This window comes from Mixophyes fleayi, chromosome 4, assembly GCF_038048845.1.
Source record: "Mixophyes fleayi isolate aMixFle1 chromosome 4, aMixFle1.hap1, whole genome shotgun sequence".
In the NCBI taxonomy this organism is placed as follows: domain Eukaryota; kingdom Metazoa; phylum Chordata; class Amphibia; order Anura; family Limnodynastidae; genus Mixophyes; species Mixophyes fleayi.
The window spans coordinates 322,156,663-322,173,973 of NC_134405.1; the positions used below are offsets into that span (position 1 = coordinate 322,156,663).

The 17,311-nt window shown below is 42.5% G+C and overlaps 1 protein-coding gene across 1 annotated transcript in view; it reads left to right on the plus strand.

Moving 5' to 3' along the window:
- The window catches only part of CCND2 (cyclin D2), a 484,289-nt gene that overhangs the window by 165,575 nt on the left and 301,403 nt on the right, over positions 1 to 17,311 (plus strand). Inside the window, exon 3 of the mRNA XM_075210201.1 lies at positions 8,024 to 8,083. The gene's annotated coding sequence lies outside the window, so the exon portion shown is untranslated. The remainder of the gene's footprint in view (positions 1 to 8,023; positions 8,084 to 17,311) is intronic.

Here is a 17,311-nt window from a genome sequence, read left to right on the forward strand (position 1 = left end):
TTTTCTGCAGACTTGATGAGCATGTGAAGATTCAGGTGATTTTCAAGGGGAAGCGGCAGACTTGTTGGAAGTCTTAGGGGTATATTTACTAAACTGCGGGTTTGAAAAAGTGGAGATGTTGCCTGTAGCAACCAATCAGATTCTACCTGTTATTTTGTAGAATGTACTAAATAAATGAGAATTAGAATCTGATTGGTTGCTATAGGCAACATCTCCACTTTTTCGGACCCCCATTTTTCTTTTCTGCCACTGATGTGTGCCAATGTGTCTTAGATGTGCTAGGAACTTGCCATGTGTTTGTGTCATTGCTCTGTCACTTACCATCCAGCCAGATCGCTGCAGTCTTTGTTTGAATGTGTATGAAAATAATATTGTGATCTGTGAGGTGGTCAAAATTAACTGCAAATGACTTGAAATTAGTGTTATTGAGGTTAATAGTAATGTAGGAACAAAAAAAGAGCAAAATTATGTGATTTTAGCATATTTTAGGATTTTTTCTAAAAAATCCAAAACCAAAACACACGAGGGCGATTTTGACAAAACCTAAACCAAAACACAAGCTAATCCAGATCCAAAACCAAAACCAGTTCACAGGGGTCAGTGATATCTAGTTTACAGCCATTACCCATATCTATCTATAGGGCCTTATCTATGAAGTTTAACTTTTCAGAGCTTCGCATCCATTAGCAGCCAAGATCTGCGTTAAGAGCCCCACAGAGGAGAGAGCGTGTGTAGAGGGATCTTTTCAGACCCCTCCTCTTTCATGCTGCATTCTCCTCCTCTCCTTCTAGGTTCGCACATGTGCAGAGAGGTCAGTCCAGGAGAGAGCCTGAAATCAAACTACTTTCTCCACTGCTAATAGCAAGCAGCAAAAGCTGGAGTTTAGTCATCTCCAAGACAGCCTCTTTTCGGATGCTCTGGCCCGCCATGGCTCTAATGATACATGTGATATATATATATATTAGAGATGAGCGCACTCGGATTTTGTGAATCCGAGCCCACCCGAACCTTTCCGATCCGAGTCGGATCCGAGACAGATCCGGGTATTGGCGCCAAATGAAAACTTGAAACCGAGGCTCTGAGTCATAATCCCGCTGTCGGATCTCGCGATACTCGGATCCTATAAATTCCCCGCTAGTCGCCGCCATCTTCACTCGGGCATTGATCAGGGTAGAGGTAGGGTGTGTTAGGTGGTCCTCTGTTCTGGTAGATCTCAAGCTGTGCTGTTTAGTTCTGTGCTGTTCTGTGCTGTGCTGTGCTGTGTTCTGCAGTATCAGTCCAGTGGTGCTGTGTGCTGTGCTCTGTCAATTTTGAGTTCAGTGGTGCTGCTGGGTCCTGTGTGCTGTGTCCTGTTCAGTCCAGTGGTCCTGTGTCCCGTGCTCTGTGCTTAAAGGGCATAGTTATTTCCCCAATATTCCCAAGTGTTTAAAAAATTTAAAAAAAGTTAATAAAAAAAAAATACAAAAAACTAATTAAATTTTTTTTTAATTACAACAAAATTTGCCAAACCAATCCTGCAGTATAAGCCCATTGGTACTGCAATATTACCAAGTTCACACATTCAGCAGTAAAAGTCCAGTGGTACTGCTGCAATATTACAAAATTCACACATTCTGCAGTATCAGTCCAGTGGTGCTGTGTGCTGTGCTCTGTCAATTTTGAGTTCAGTGGTGCTGCTGGGTCCTGTGTGCTGTGTCCTGTTCAGTCCAGTGGTCCTGTGTCCCGTGCTCTGTGCTTCTAAGGGAATAGTTATTTCCCCAATATTCCCAAGTGTTTAAAAAATTAAAAAAAAGTTAATAAAAAAAAAAACCACAAAAAACTAATATAATTTTTTTTTAATTACAACAAAATTTGCCAAACCAATCCTGCAGTATAAGCCCATTGGTACTGCAATATTACCAAGTTCAAACATTCAGCAGTAAAAGTCCAGTGGTACTGCTGCAATATTACAAAGTTCACACATTCTGCAGTATCAGTCCAGTGGTGCTGTGTGCTGTGCTTTGTCAATTTTGAGTTCAGTGGTGCTGCTGGGTCCTGTGTGCTGTGTCCTGTTCTGTCCGTGGTCCTGTGTCCCGTGCTCTGTGTTTCTAAGGGCATAGTTATTTCCCCAATATTCCCAAGTGTTTAAAAAATTAAAAAAAAGTTAATAAAAAAAACAAAAAAAAAAACATTTTTTAAAAAATTAAATTACAACAAAATTTGCAAAACCAATCCTGCAGTATAAGCCCATTAGTACTGCAATATTACCAAGTTCACACATTCTGCAGTATCTTGTGCTACATATAATGGAGAGCAAAAATTTGGAGGATAAAGTAGGGAAAGATCAAGACCCACTTCCTCCTAATGCTGAAGCTGCTGCCACTAGTCATGACATAGACGATGAAATGCCATCAACGTCGTCTTCCAAGCTCGATGCCCAATCTCCTAGTACAGGGCATGTAAAATCCAAAAAGCCCAAGTTAAGTAAAAGTGGCAAAAAGAGAAACTTAAAATCATCTGAGGAGAAACGTAAAGTTGGCAATATGCCATTTACGACACGTAGTGGCAAGGAACAGCTTAGGCCCTGGCCCGTGTTCATGACTAGTGGTCCATCTTCACCCAAGGATCTTAGCCCTCCTCCTCCTCCCCCCCACTACAAAAAATTGAAGAGAGTTATGCTGTCAGCAACAAAACAGCAAACAACTCTGCCTTCTAAAGAGAAATTATCACAAATCCCCAAGGCGAGTCCAAGGGTGTTGGTGGTTGTCAAGCCTGACCTTCCCATCACTGTACGGGAAGAGGTGGTTTGGGAGGAGCCTATTGATGATGTAGCTGGCGCTGTGGAGGAACTTGATGATGAGGATGGTGATGTGGTTATTGTAAATGAGGCACCAGGGGGGGAAACAGCTGATGTCCATGGGATGAAAAAGCCCATCGTCATGCCTGGTCAGAAGACCAAAAAATGCACCTCTTCGGTCTGCAGTTATTTTTATCCAAATCCGGACAACCAATGTATGGCCATATGTAGCTTATGTAAAGCTCAAATAAGCAGGGGTAAGGATCTTGCCCACCTAGGGACATCCTCCCTTATACGTCACCTGAATAACCTTCATAGTTCAGTGGTTAGTTCAGGAACTGGGGCTAGGACCGTCATCGGTACAGGGACACCTAAATCCCGTGGTCCAGTTGGATACACACCAGCAACACCCTCCTCGTCAACTTACGAAAATACGATAGTAGTCACCCTATTGCAAAGCGTATAACTGCGGCTGTAACTGCAATGTTGGTGCTAGACGTGCGCCCGATGTCCGCCATCAGTGGAGTGGGATTTAGAGGGTTGATGGAGGTATTGTGTCCCCGGTACCAAATCCCGTCGAGATTCCACTTCACTAGGCAGGCGATACCAAAAATGTACAGATAAGTACGATCATGTGTCCTCAGTGCTCTGAAAAATGCGGTTGTACCCACTGTCCACTTAACCACGGACATGTGGACAAGTGGTTCTGGGCAAACGAAGGACTATATGACTGTGACAGCCCACTGGGTAGATGCATCACCTTCCGCAGCAACAGCAACAGCTGCATCAGTAGCAGCATCTACAAAATGGCTGCTCGTGCAAAGGCAGGCAACATTGTGTATTACAGGCTTTAATAAGAGGCACAACGCTGACAACATATTAGAGAAACTGAGAAAAATTATCTCCCAGTGGCTTACCCCACTTAGACTCTCATGGGGATTTGTGGTGTCAGACAATGCCAGTAACATTGTGCGGGCATTAAATATGGGCAATTTCCAGCACGTCCCATGTTTTGCACACACCATTAATTTGGTGGTGCAGTATTACCTCAAGAGTGACAGGGGTGTGCAGGAGATGCTTGCGGTGGCGCGCAAAATTGCTGGACACTTTCGACATTCAGCCAGTGCCTACCGCAGACTAGAGGCACATCAAAAAAGCATGAACCTGCCCTGCCATCACCTCAAACAAGAGGTTGTGACGCGCTGGAACTCCACCCTCTATATGCTGCAGAGGATGGAGAAGCAGCAAAAGGCCATTCAGGCCTACACAGCCACCTACGACATAGGCAAAGGAGTAGGGATGCGCCTAAGTCAAGCGCAGTGGAGACTTATTTCCATGTTGTGCAAGGTTCTCCAGCCGTTTGAACTTGCCACACGAGAAGTCAGTTCCGACACTGCCAGCTTGAGTCAGGTCATTCCCCTGATCAGGCTGTTGCAGAAGCAGCTGGAGAAAGTGAGGGAGGAGCTGGTAAAGCATTGCGATCCAACAAAGCATGTAGCTCTTGTGGATGAAGCCCTTCGTACGCTTTGCCTGGATCCGAGGGTGGTCACTCTTTTAAAGTCAGAGGAATACATTCTGGCCAAAGTGCTCGATCCTCGGTTTAAAGCGTATGTTGTGTCTCTGTTTCCGGCGGACACAAGTCTACAGTGGTGCAAAGACCTTCTGGTCAGGAGATTGTCCTCTGAAGAGGACCGTGACATGCCAACAGCTCCACCCTCATTTTCTTCCACATCTATGGCTGCGAGGAAAAAGCTCAGTTTTCCTAAAAGAGCCGCTGGCGGGGATGCTGATAACATCTGGTCCGGACTGAAGGACCTGCCAACCATTGCAGACATGTCTACTGTCGCTGCATTGGATGCTGTCACAATTGAAAAAATGGTGGAGGATTATTTTGCTGACACCATCCAAATAGACATGTCAGACAGTCCATATTGTTACTGGCAGGAAAAAAAGGCAGTTTGGAAGCCCCTGTACAAACTGGCTCTATTTTACCTGAGTTGTCCCCCCTCCAGTGTGTACTCGGAAAGAGTTTTTAGTGCAGCGGGGAACCTGGTCAGTGAGCGGCGAAGGAGGTTGCTTCCTCACAACGTTGAAAAAATGATGTTTATAAAAATGAATAATCAATTCCTCAATGAAGTACAGCACTGCCCTCCAGATAGTACAGAGTAACCTGTGGTTGTGGAGTCCAGCGGGGACGAATTGATAATGTGTGAGGAGGAGGAAGTACACACTGTAGGGGGAGAGGAATCAGAGGTTGAGGATGAGGACGACATCTTTCCTCAGTAGAGCCTGTTTAGTTTGTACAGGGAGAGATGAATTGTTATTTTGGTGTGGGAGCCCCAAACAAACCAATCATTTCAGCCACAGTTGTTTGGTAGGCCCTGTCGCTGAAATGATTGGTTTGTTAAAGTGTGCATGTCCTATTTCAACAACATAAGGGTGGGTGGGAGGGCCCAAGGACAATTCCATCTTGCAACTATTTTTTTGGCATTATGTGACCATTCAACAGTCGTTTGCCATGTTCAAAAAGTAAAAGAAAATGTCAACAAATTCAAAAAATTAAATCAAAAGTTAAATGCCCTGTCATTATTTAAAACAAGAGGGTTTGACGTGCTAGAATTAGTGTAGTGTTAATATGTTATAAACACTACACTTGGAACTTGGAGGAGGTATTGTGGCCCAGGTATCAAATTTAGTACCGGGGCCACCCCACTACACAGTCCAGAATATTTTTTTGGGAAATTCAGAGCCGTGGAGGGTTTTTTAGTAATTATATTGTGGTGACCACTCCTCAACGCAGTCCAGATACATTTATTGGTGCGAATCATACAAGTTCAGGGTTTTTAAATTATATTGTGGTGACCCACTCCTCTACGCAGTCCAGGTACATTTTTTGGTGCGATAAGACCAGTTGATGGTTTTCTTATTACATTGTGGTGACCCACTCCTCTACGCAGTCCAGATACATTTATTGGTGCGAATCATACAAGTTCAGGGTTTTTAAATTATATTGTGGTAACCCACTCCTCTACGCAGTCCAGGTACATTTTTTGGTGCGATTAAGACCAGTTGATGGTTTTCTTATTATATTGTGGGGACCACTCCACTACGCAGTCCGGAAAGATACCTCGTTGCAACGTTTTGGACTAATAACTATATTGTGAGGTGTTCAGAATACACTGTAAATTAGTGGAAATGCTTGTTATTGAATGTTATTTAGGTTAATAATAGCGTAGGAGTGAAAATAAGCCCAAAAACTTGATTTTTTAACTTTTTATGCTTTTTTCAAAAAAAATCCGAATCCAAAACCTTAAATCCGAACCAAAACCTTTCGGCAGGTGTTTTGCGAAACAAATCCGAACCCAAAATATCGCGAAAATCCGAATCCAAAACACAAAACACGAGACACCAAAAGTCGCCGGTGCTCATCCCTAATATATATATATAGAGATGCTACGTAACAGGCAAACTATGTTGTGCTCAGTAAATAAATCACCTAAAGAGGGTGCCCTTCATTTTACATTATCCCATATTACAGAGACTATGGGAACTTTTTATAGCCCCTAGCGCGGTAACCATCAGTATGTATCGCTGCAAATCGCAGCTGTACATTATGAAGTACCGTTGCAATTCGCTGTGCCAGGGCTGGAATTGACCCTGCTCACCAAAGACTTGTCCTTAGACTGGCAGCCTAATACTGCCGGGAAATAGAGAAAGTACAATGCACGTGGCACTTTCATCCAAGAGGGATCCAGAGAAACCTGGAGAAGCTTCAGCTGAATCACATTAAAAATTACCAGTAACGCCATCCAAAGAATTTGTAGAGAGGGGTTTCCACACCCCGTCGCCAGTGGGCGTGACCAGAATACATGGGGGCGTGGCTATAATTTTAGACAGTGCTTGGCTGCTCTCCAACTCTTTCTATCCCGATAATATACATGGGCAATGCTGCCTGCACTACTGTTAGGTGCACACAGCTCTCCCTTTTCAAGCAGAACCGTGTGAAGCGGGCGCAGTGTCCAGCCACCTCAATTATACAGTGCCCCAGGTTTGGAGGGGGGTTTCCAGGCACTAGGAAACCCCTCGGTTTGCCTATGAGATCCTTCATAAATGAGCTTTTTCTGCTGTCCCTATAGAGGTCTATGGGGACAGCGGTAAGGGCCGGTAACTATATTAGTTAATTCTATTAGAAATCTATGATTTCTCTAGTGTTAACCCTTTGTTAAATGAGATAAAGTGTTTAAAGAGCCTTTTGCCGGCGCTTCCCCAGGATTTTGGCGCTTCGCCACTTATATAGACTCATTTGTGGATCTTTCATGTTGAGATAACTTTTATTTGAAGTACAGTTTATATTAAATGACCATTGTACAATGGTTACATTGTAATACAGTCAATCTCTAATACAGAGCTTCAACACCTTTATAACTTCCTTCCAGCATTGCCAAAATGGGTGCCTATAACATCTTTTCTTAGAATTACCGCCACAAAACCAATAACACTTGCTTTGTGATCTAGCAGTAAAGTTCCCCTAGCGATAGTTGCTATTTGTGTTTATTTGTTTATTTCCTTTCATGGGTAACCCTGATATAACTTGGCATATATTCTACATATGTCTTGTATGGACTCTGAGATGAGTGTAAACCCTGCAGCATTGCTCAATTTACAACTTCAACGATTTGGAGGTGACAAATCACTTTGTATAGGCCTACATGGAAAATGTATAATATATATATATATATATATATATATATATATATATATATATATAAAAAGTATATCTTTTAAAAAAAGACATTTTTGGAATAAAATATTTTTTTTAAAAAAAAAATATGTTATTTTTAAACAAGATCTTAAAAAAAGAAAAAGCTGATTTTACTTTTTTGGAGATAAAATAGTACTATTGTCTCAATATCTTAATTCATCGTATAATTTCTAGTCCAAGAGAATTGCTCATATTAGTATCCCAATATGTCTAGAAATTAAACTGGATAGATCGTAATTGATGTGCTGTTACAATAGTCCCGTAATGGTGGAATAAAGACAAACCACACTCTAATCAAATTGGCCAGTTAATTTGGGTTCTACCGGAGTTTAAATTATAGCTAAATAAGTATTGTGACTTTAAAATGTTGGGTAAAACTATGGGAACAACACAGACACTTGGGAGCCCTGAAAAAAAATATATTATATGTATACATCACCTGTTTGCTTTGTCCTAAATACTGATATATGTGTTATGTTTTCCAGATCATCCTAGATGAAGTCTTGTGACAATCACATGGTCGGAGGGATGACTACGTATCGGTGGTATGTTATTGGAATATATTTTAATCATTATACAAGTGCATTGAACTCTTATCTGTGTTGCATTAGAACAGCCTCTCCTAAAGCTGTACTTACCCACCCTGTTACTTAAAGCAACAACTGAAATTGTCACCCTCTTATCCCTTACACAAATCCACCTAAACACTTGTATTAGTTTAGCAAACACAGTAACATTCAAGTATCATTGTAATCATTAATATAGGTATCTATAAAGCAGAAATCAGTCATTTATTTCAAGGAAATTATCATTCTTGACTTATGTGTCTACATTTTGCTGCTCCTAAAAACCACTGACTTAGACGACTGCTTCAGTATGTTTCATTATAGGTATGTCCTTAGCCCAATACCCTTTACAATAATCACTGGTTGTCTCTGACCTACGGCTCTTCGCTATCCTGATACTTGTACAGCAGAGAATGTGAGCTCTCTGGTCCAGTTCTCTGCGAACATCATCTTTTAGAATTTGCAAAAACGATATGTTCTTAGGGTGGAGGTTGGTGGGTTATATTATTAGGGCAAAACTGCATCTTATATAGCAGAATATTTGGGGCTAGGTTTACTAAACTGCGGGTTTGCAGAAGTGGAGATGTTGCCTATAGCAACCAATCAGATTCTACCTGTCATTTATTTAGTACATTCTAAAAAATGACAGCTAGAATCTGATTGGTTGCTATAGGCAACATCTCCACTTTTTCAAACCCGCAGTTTAGTAAATATACCCCTTGGAGTCATGGAGAAGTTCACCTCCTGACCACCAAACTACTCCTCCTCTTTCCCCAGTACCTCCAGCACTTTGCTCCACAGTTAGAAGCACAAAAGGAATAGTGACTACCTTTGAAGTTTCGAGACATTGGATGGCATGTCTTGGGGTGGAGAGAACGACGAATGAAGCAAGGGCTTGCCTATACCTATATTTTATTCTAGTGATGTACCTCATACCTCCCAATGGTCAATATTTTAGAGGGACATCCTGATGCACACCACAAAATGGGTGCGGCTTCACAGGAAAGTGGGTGGAGATTACCCAAATATGCCCATTGGTGGGCGGAGTTTGGCACAACAGGGACGGGGCTTACTTTGTCCCGCTTTTGGGATTGTAAATATTGGGTGGTATGTTATTCTGATTGTTTGTCCCACATGTCAAAATAAATATTGGTGGTCTTCTCTGGAATACACCACCCCTAGAGTTAAGTAATAATTTGAGCATTGTGTTTTTGGGGCATATAAGGCTCATATTTGTCCTGGAAATATTTGTTAAATTTATAACCTTTATTTTCCTATAATACACAACCCGTGCTACTATATGTATAATATTGTTTAAATATTATCCATTTAAACAGTGAGTTCTGATGTCATCACTTTAGTGTTTATTAGGAAATCTTGGGGAATAGCACACCCCATACTGTAAATCATTATGGATATTTGAAGTTAGTTCTGAGATTCATGCGGCATAAAATTACCTTTACATGATCGCAGAACTCAATGATGACTTATAATATCTTTTTTAATTTACAGCAGGGCATACATTATCTAATATATAGTACATACATCAAATGTATTGATTTATTGCTTTACGTTAATATTTATATAAACAATGAGTTTAGATGTCATCAATTGACTGTAACTAACAATATTGTCCCTCTCTAAGTGTCGAGGACCTAGTATCCAACCCACAGACACAGGCGTTATAAGCAAGTTGTCTGATTTACATGGTCATGGATGTGTCTCTCTATATTGCATGCTTTCCCCAGGTAAGTGACCTTGCAGTCACTGCCTTGTAGCTGTAGCTACTAATCAGCCTGCTGTCTGGCTGGGAGTCCAGAAGATCCGAACTGGGCCTGAGGAATGGAGCCCGTCCTCTCTCTCCATTCACTTCAGGGAACCCTTAAACCAGCTCTTGCTCGAGCCAAACCTTTTGGTAAGCTGTCTTTTCATCACACTACATAATTTACCTGTAGTTTAAAAAGCATAAGACAGAAACCTGGGACACACATACAGAACATCTATAATATTCCATGTTCTATCACATGGTATAATTTTATAGTAGTCGCTTTGTCCCATTTATTACTCAGACTTTTGATGCACCTAGATTGACTCTGTGGGAATAGATTCCAATAAGTTTCTGTATTTTCCATTTGAAAGGAAAAAGGGTTGGCTTTTATTGAAAGAAAAAACATGCTAAAAGGAAGACCCTATTTCCGATTTACAGAAATGAGAATCTCAGGCACGAGTGTGGTTGAAAGACATCTCTAGACTGGAAGACCTATTTATAAGCAGTTATGTATGCAGGGAAACAGCTCTACAGTGTACGATCTGGGGATAATATGGCAGCTGTTCCTGGCCCCCCTCCATCTTGTTTAGCGCTAACTGCTATTATTGTGTATTAATCTCTAAATCCATTGTCTTACGAGGGAAATGACTTGCAAATTGAGCATGTTTGCTTTTTTATGACTTCCTGCCTGAATCATTTTTAATGTTGTGTCAAACGGTTTCCATTTTATGCTATGAATAGAAACAGTCAGTGCTGCAGGTTTGTGCTTTTCATGGGAAATATATTTTATAGAGAGAACCTTAAACAATTGTATTCAGGGCCATGTTGGCCATCTGGCGCTTCTGGCAAATGCCAGAAGGGCCGATGGTCAGATGGGCCGGTTCGAGCTGTCAGTGCACTGACCGTGCACTGTGCACCGACACTTCCTGGTCATATGTGCCGCGCTCAGCGCTGCACATGTAATCAGTACAGGTCCTGGAAGGCAGCTGACGAAGAGCGGGCAGGACTCGGAGACAGAAGCTGAGAAGGTAAGTAAACATGGGGAGGGGGTGGACAAGAGAAAAGGTGCCAGACAAAAAATGGGGGGTGGGGGGGGTAGAAGAGAAAAAGTGCCACACAATAACAGGGAGGAGGGGGGTGAAGAGAAAAGGTGCCACACAAAAAATGGGATAATGTGATTTGGGCCACTGCTGTGTGGCATAATTTCAACTGGGGGCACTATTGTGGCATAATATGATTTAGGGGCACTATTGTGGCATTATATCAACTGGGGGCACTGTTGTGGCATAATATCAACTGGGGGCACTATTGTGGCATAAGATTATTTAGGAGCACTACTGTGTAGTATAATATGATTTTGGGGCACTGCTGAGTGGCATAATATCAATTGGGGGCATGTACTCAGGCATGAGGGAAAAAAGAGAATGTTAATATAATGTGGGAGGTAGGCTATTAATTTAATGGTGGAGTTTAGGTGGGGGCTAATTATTTAATTTGTGCTATTTTATTTGTGGGGTGATGTGGGTTAATTTTATATTAATGTCTAGCAATTTAAGATAGGGTGATTGGACCTTTAATTTAATGCTGGGGTGGTTTGGGGGCTATTAATTGAAAGTGGGGATGTTTGGGAAAAAAAATGTGAATATGAATTATTTAATGGCAGAGATGGTTGCGGGAAATAGGTATATTTATTAAACGTAAATGCTATTTCATTTATTGCTGGGGTTGTTTGGAGGGAGGGAAATAGGTTTATTTATCAGCAGCAGCAGCTATTTATATTAAATGTGAATACTAGTATTTTAATGTTGGGGCTGGAGGGAGGCCTAATTATAAAACATGGGTTGTATTGATTAAACACCAGGGCTGGTTGGAGTTTTCTAAATTACATGTACCCATTTTTTTTTCCAAATAGGGCCTCCAACATTCCAGTATCCAGACAAGCAGCAACTGAACTAAAGACACCAGGAGCCACAGGTGGTGAAATTAACAAGACAGGTAGGAGAGAGCAGGACAGTCTGCCAACTGTCCTGAATCTGGTGGGGAAGTCCCGAATTTTGGTGACTGTCTCATTTAGTGAGATTTGGTCCAACTACAAGGACAGTTGGGAGATATGTCTCGCTTCACACTGTACTACTTGTGAAGGCAGAGCTGCGCGCAACTAACAGTATTGCACACAGTATTGCCTGTGTATTTGTCTAACATTTGTCTAAAATGATAGCCATGTTACATAATAGGGGTTCCCTGTCTTAAATACCCCAGGCCCCCCAAGCGTTAATCCAGCTTTGATTAGCAGGAGGGAGCGGATAGCTGCTCCACGTCTCTGGATAGGACACAGCCTGCAGAGCAAGCCGAGGAGATTTGGTAATCTTGTGAGACTAAGAGCTTCCCTGCTCACTCTACAGGAAGTTCCCACCCTTATGGATGTCAACAGCACTAGAAGCATAGATAAGTACAGTGGGCTGGAGGTGTCATAATGTGCTTCGGGGGATGGCGTGATAAATGTAATGTTTTATTTTAATGTATGTATCATTGTCCCATGTTGGCCACACCCACAACACAATGTGGTCACACCTTTTTCGGTGCCGCCGTGCAGGCCCACCTCGCTTTCTTTCCTGCTGGAACTGAGGTGGGCCTGTGGACTTTAAATGCCAGGGCTGATTTTTAGTCCCAGTCCGGCCCTGATTGTATTATTATTATCCTCTGTATAGAGCAGAGCTGTCTAATCGGAGAATTCTATTCAGGCACTTCGGTCCCTGCCCCGGTGTTAACATGCTAATCATCAAAAGCCAATTAACCTTCATGTATGATTCTAGGCTATCAGAGGAAGCATCAACCTCTGTAGGAAAATCACACAAGGCAGCAATGCTAACACATACTTGCCAACTTTTCCTCGTTGGCTTCAGGGAGATCCCGGGGGAGGTGTGCGTGCGGGGGCGGGGCTTCACAAATCCCATCATTTTGGCACCGCCCCTAAATGATTGTCACAATTTTGGCCAATTACAACAGGGGGCGGGGCTACAATGACACACTATTTGCTTCATTCAGCCCCGCCCCACCACTTATTTATTGCGGGGTCGAGAATCGGGAGGTTGCCCTGCTCTCCCGGGAGTCCGGGAGGTCTCCCAGAAATGCGTGAGTCTCCCGGACATTCCAGGAGAGTAGGCAACTATGCGTTAAAGAAAAGCAGCTAATAAATCTCTAGAGACTCAAGTGTCTTTTACATTTCTGTCTCCATTACTGAAGTCATGTTGTCTTACCTGTTAGTCTTTGATTAAATTTTGGTCTCCCTGAAAATGGCCACCTCCATAGGCATCAATACATGGACATAGGACACAATTTCTGAACTGTGTCATCATGCCACAGATGGCGAAGTCAACCACGTCTTGTACTGGCTCAGCATCAGGGAGAATGCCAGACTCTTCAGGGAGTGAGGGAGATCACCCCTAGTTCAGGGAGTCTCTCTGACATTCAGGCAGAGTTGGCAAATATGTGCTAACCAGTGTGCATTTGTGCTCTATGTGTCACTTAAGGCAAAACAATTTGAGTGGATTTTATATTCCCACAATTTGTCAGCACAACATAGGGCCTAGTTCATCAAGGCACTCATACTGAGCACAACCTGTGTTTAGTATGAGACGCATGTATTTAGGCACGGAGCGGACATGGCTGCATTCACTTACGTATCTCTTTCTGGGCATGCACTGAGTGATTTTGCACAGTGCATAAAGTTTTGCTAATTTATATAGACTTTTGCGCACAGGCATTTGCACCCAAGGCCTTTTGCTTAGTGGACGAGTTAAGTGCAGAGGGAAAAATAAGTGTGAACACGTTGTTTGTTCTAAGCAGATATCATAATTCAGCAGCTGCAAAATATTGCTAAATATCCTGAGCACCAAAGAGGTAATTACACTAGTTTCAGGCGTTGCAGCTTCTAAGGGGCCCATAGCTAGAGGGAAGCTCATCTTCTTTGTCAAAAACCGATGTGTTTATGTCTCATTATTGGGTGGTATGTGGGAGCTCTTACAAATTATTACTATGGGGCAACCAAATATCTAGTTACGCCCCTGCTGACCACTTATATCCTGTTTGTGAATAACACCCAGTTTAATTCAGCACCGGGGTGCTCAGACGTTTGTGACATGGGATTTCTTTTATGTACATACAGTGTATTTTGATTTAACAGCGCCTTTGTTGGGCTTAAAGACCAAAATCTAGAAAGTCCTAATGTAAATGATTTAATTGCGGGTACTGAACCTGAGGACCTTGTACCCCATCAAGCCATTCTCCCGCCATTCTCTTATCCAACAAATAGTTCATCATTATCAGACATATATTGCCTAGGCATAAATAATTATTACCAGCCATATATATTGCAGAGAAATACCTTCCAGTGCAAAACACATACTGTGGAGAAAGAACTCTCACTGCAAAACACATACTGTGGAGAAAGAACTCTCACTGCAAAACACATTCTGCGGAGAAATACCTCTCACTGTAAAACACATACTGCGGAGAAATACCACTCACTGCAAAACACATACTGCGGAGAAATACCTCTCACTGCAAAACACATACTGCAGAGAAATACCTCTCACTGCAAAACACATACTGCGGAGAAATACCTCTCACTGCAAAACACATACTGCAGAGAAATACCCATCCAGTGCAAAACACATACTGCAGAGAAATACCTCTCACTGCAAAACACATACTGCGGAGAAAGAACTCTCACTGCAAAACACATACTGCGGAGAAATACCCATCCAGCGCAAAACACATACTGCAGAGAAAGAACTCTCACTGCAAAACACATACTGCGGAGAAAGAACTCTCACTGCAAAACACATACTGCGGAGAAAGAACTCTCACTGCAAAACACATACTGCGGAGAAATACCTCTCACTGCAAAGCACAAACTGCAGAGAAATACCACAATCCATTGCAGGCAGCATATTGAGAAATACCCTCCACATCCAGAGCCGGATTAAGGGGGGCATGTAGCCCAGACCCCCTCTAATAGGGGCTCCCCCAGACCAGGTACTGTAAAGAGGTGCCAATGGGAGGTCAGTATAGTACTTGGTGACTTAACGGTCACTGATCTTGATGATCGCAGCATAGTGCAGTGACAGAGAAGGTGACGGGAAGTGACAAGTACAGCTTCTAAATTCTCCCCATTTTTGCATGGGTTTCCTCCCGGTACTCAAGTTTCCTCTCACAGTCCAAAAACAAACTGGTGAGTTAATTGGCTGCTGACAAGAATAGACCCTAGTGCATGTGTGATAGAAACTTTAGACCGTAGGCTCCAATGGGGCATGGACTGATGTGAATGATCCAGTATTCTCTGTACAGCGCTGCAGAATATGGTGGGTCTATATAAATAAGCGATAACAAATAAAAATCTTAATGAACTCCAAAATAAAAATTGTCGTTGTGGGTGTAGTTATCCTTTAAAATTATGTCTACATGACCCTAAAATGTAACTGTCTATAGCAGTAGGAAGTGTGTCTAGTCCTGTTTTACTACAGCGGAGAAGCTGGGACCTTGTCAGATAGATTGACACGAGACGGCTACAGATTAGTACATGAGATTTTCAACTGGGAACATCATAATTCCTTTTAGCTGATGTAAAAACTCCAGGATACACTGACTTGTTACAACATTCAGAAGATGTCAAAAGTAACAATACCCATTACAGCATAAATGTTTTCATGAGTGGGGATTACTCCAAGTGTACACCTAGTCTAGCACCTTAATCTGCAGAAATGATCTGCATGCCTCTGCTCCACTTAAATAAGGTGAAAGGTTTGGAGATCACAATTTAAATCTCTTTTAAGTCTTCCCTTCTTATCATTATAATAATGTGTGTAGGCGTCAAGAGAGTGGAAGAGGTGACATTAGTTTAACAGGGCGTAGCTTGCTCCAGGAAACTTATCATTGAAAGAAGACAGATACAAGCTGGGTGAATGATAATTCTGCCTAATACCTTTGTGTGAAGGAACTGCGAGTGAATGAATCTTAAATTCGTAGCGAGTCTGTTCAAATAGGTGCCTAGAGATATGTATATCTTGTTTTGCACCCAGCAAGGCTGGATACACACTACAGTGTTTTCAGCCGAGTCTTGGGTCAATCAAACGATAAACGACCGTTCGGCACGATATTGCATTAATTGTTCAGCAGAACTATAAATCTTGTCCAGCTATGGAAAGATGTCCTTCCAATCAATCCTGCAGTGTGTATGCACTCGCGATCAGGATCTCCATAGGGTTCACAGAATCAGGATCTTTTCAGCTCATGGTTATGACAGTTGAAGAGCACAGATCTGAGAGTAAATATTTTAAAAGATGTAAGTGTGTAGAAAACTGTTGGCTATCACAGGTCTTCTCCTAATGCCTCAAATTGTCAAAGCACAAGAAATAGGAGATTTCTGTTGTCTTAGCCCATTTACCGCAGTTTACCGGAGTCCCCATAGAACTCTATGTGGACTGCAATCTTGCCAAAAGTATCAAGCAGGAAAAAGCCAAGCTTTTCTTCACAAGCCCTTAAAAACTAATACCTTCTTAGGATGGCATTAGCAAGCTTTCAGGAGTGCCGGATGTGGCCAAAAAGACCCCCTGCATAGGCAAACCGAGGGGGGGTTTTCCAGTGCCTGGAATCCCCCCTTCAAGGCTGGGGCACTGTATTATTGAGGTGGCTGGATCCTGCCCCCGCTCCACAAGGCTCTGCTTGAAAAGGGAGAGCTGTGTGCACCTAACAGCAGTCCACGCAGCAGTGCCCATGTATATTATGGGGATAGGAAGCGTTGGAGAGCAGCCGAGCACTATCTAATATTATAGCCACGCCCCCATGCATGTTGGTCACGCCCACTGGAGGCGTGGTGTAGAATCTCCCCTCTACAAATCCTGCGTTTGCCCCTGCCCTGAATGCTGGTTGAAGAGGTCTACTAGAAAGGACGAGTGGCTCTGCCAGGAAGCATGTACTTACACACAAAAATAAAATAAATAAAAATAAATAAAGCATGTACTTGCATGTGTGGGAAGCCGGACCGTCCCCAAACATCTTCTGGCGCTTCATCACTCCACGCGGAGGCTTGCAGGTTCTGCCAGAGCCGACGAGGCGATCTGTCTATGGGGACTGCAGTGACAAGCGTTAGACGGGTTAAGGTAGGAGATAAATTGATAAATTAAAAGAAGAGCTACAATGGCCATTCTCTGGAGCAAACTGCTTAATAAATAGACCCCTAAATCATTATTGCCAATATATGAAGATAGTTCCAGGGACACGACTGCTGTGCAGCAACATGAGCATGTTACATGCGGTACAGGTCATGGCGCTACATGACACGTTCACGGAAGAATAGCAATTTTATATTCATTTTTAATACTCGTCTTTATACCTTCAGGAGCAGGGGTAGTAGCCAGAATTTTTTTGTGTATGTTTTG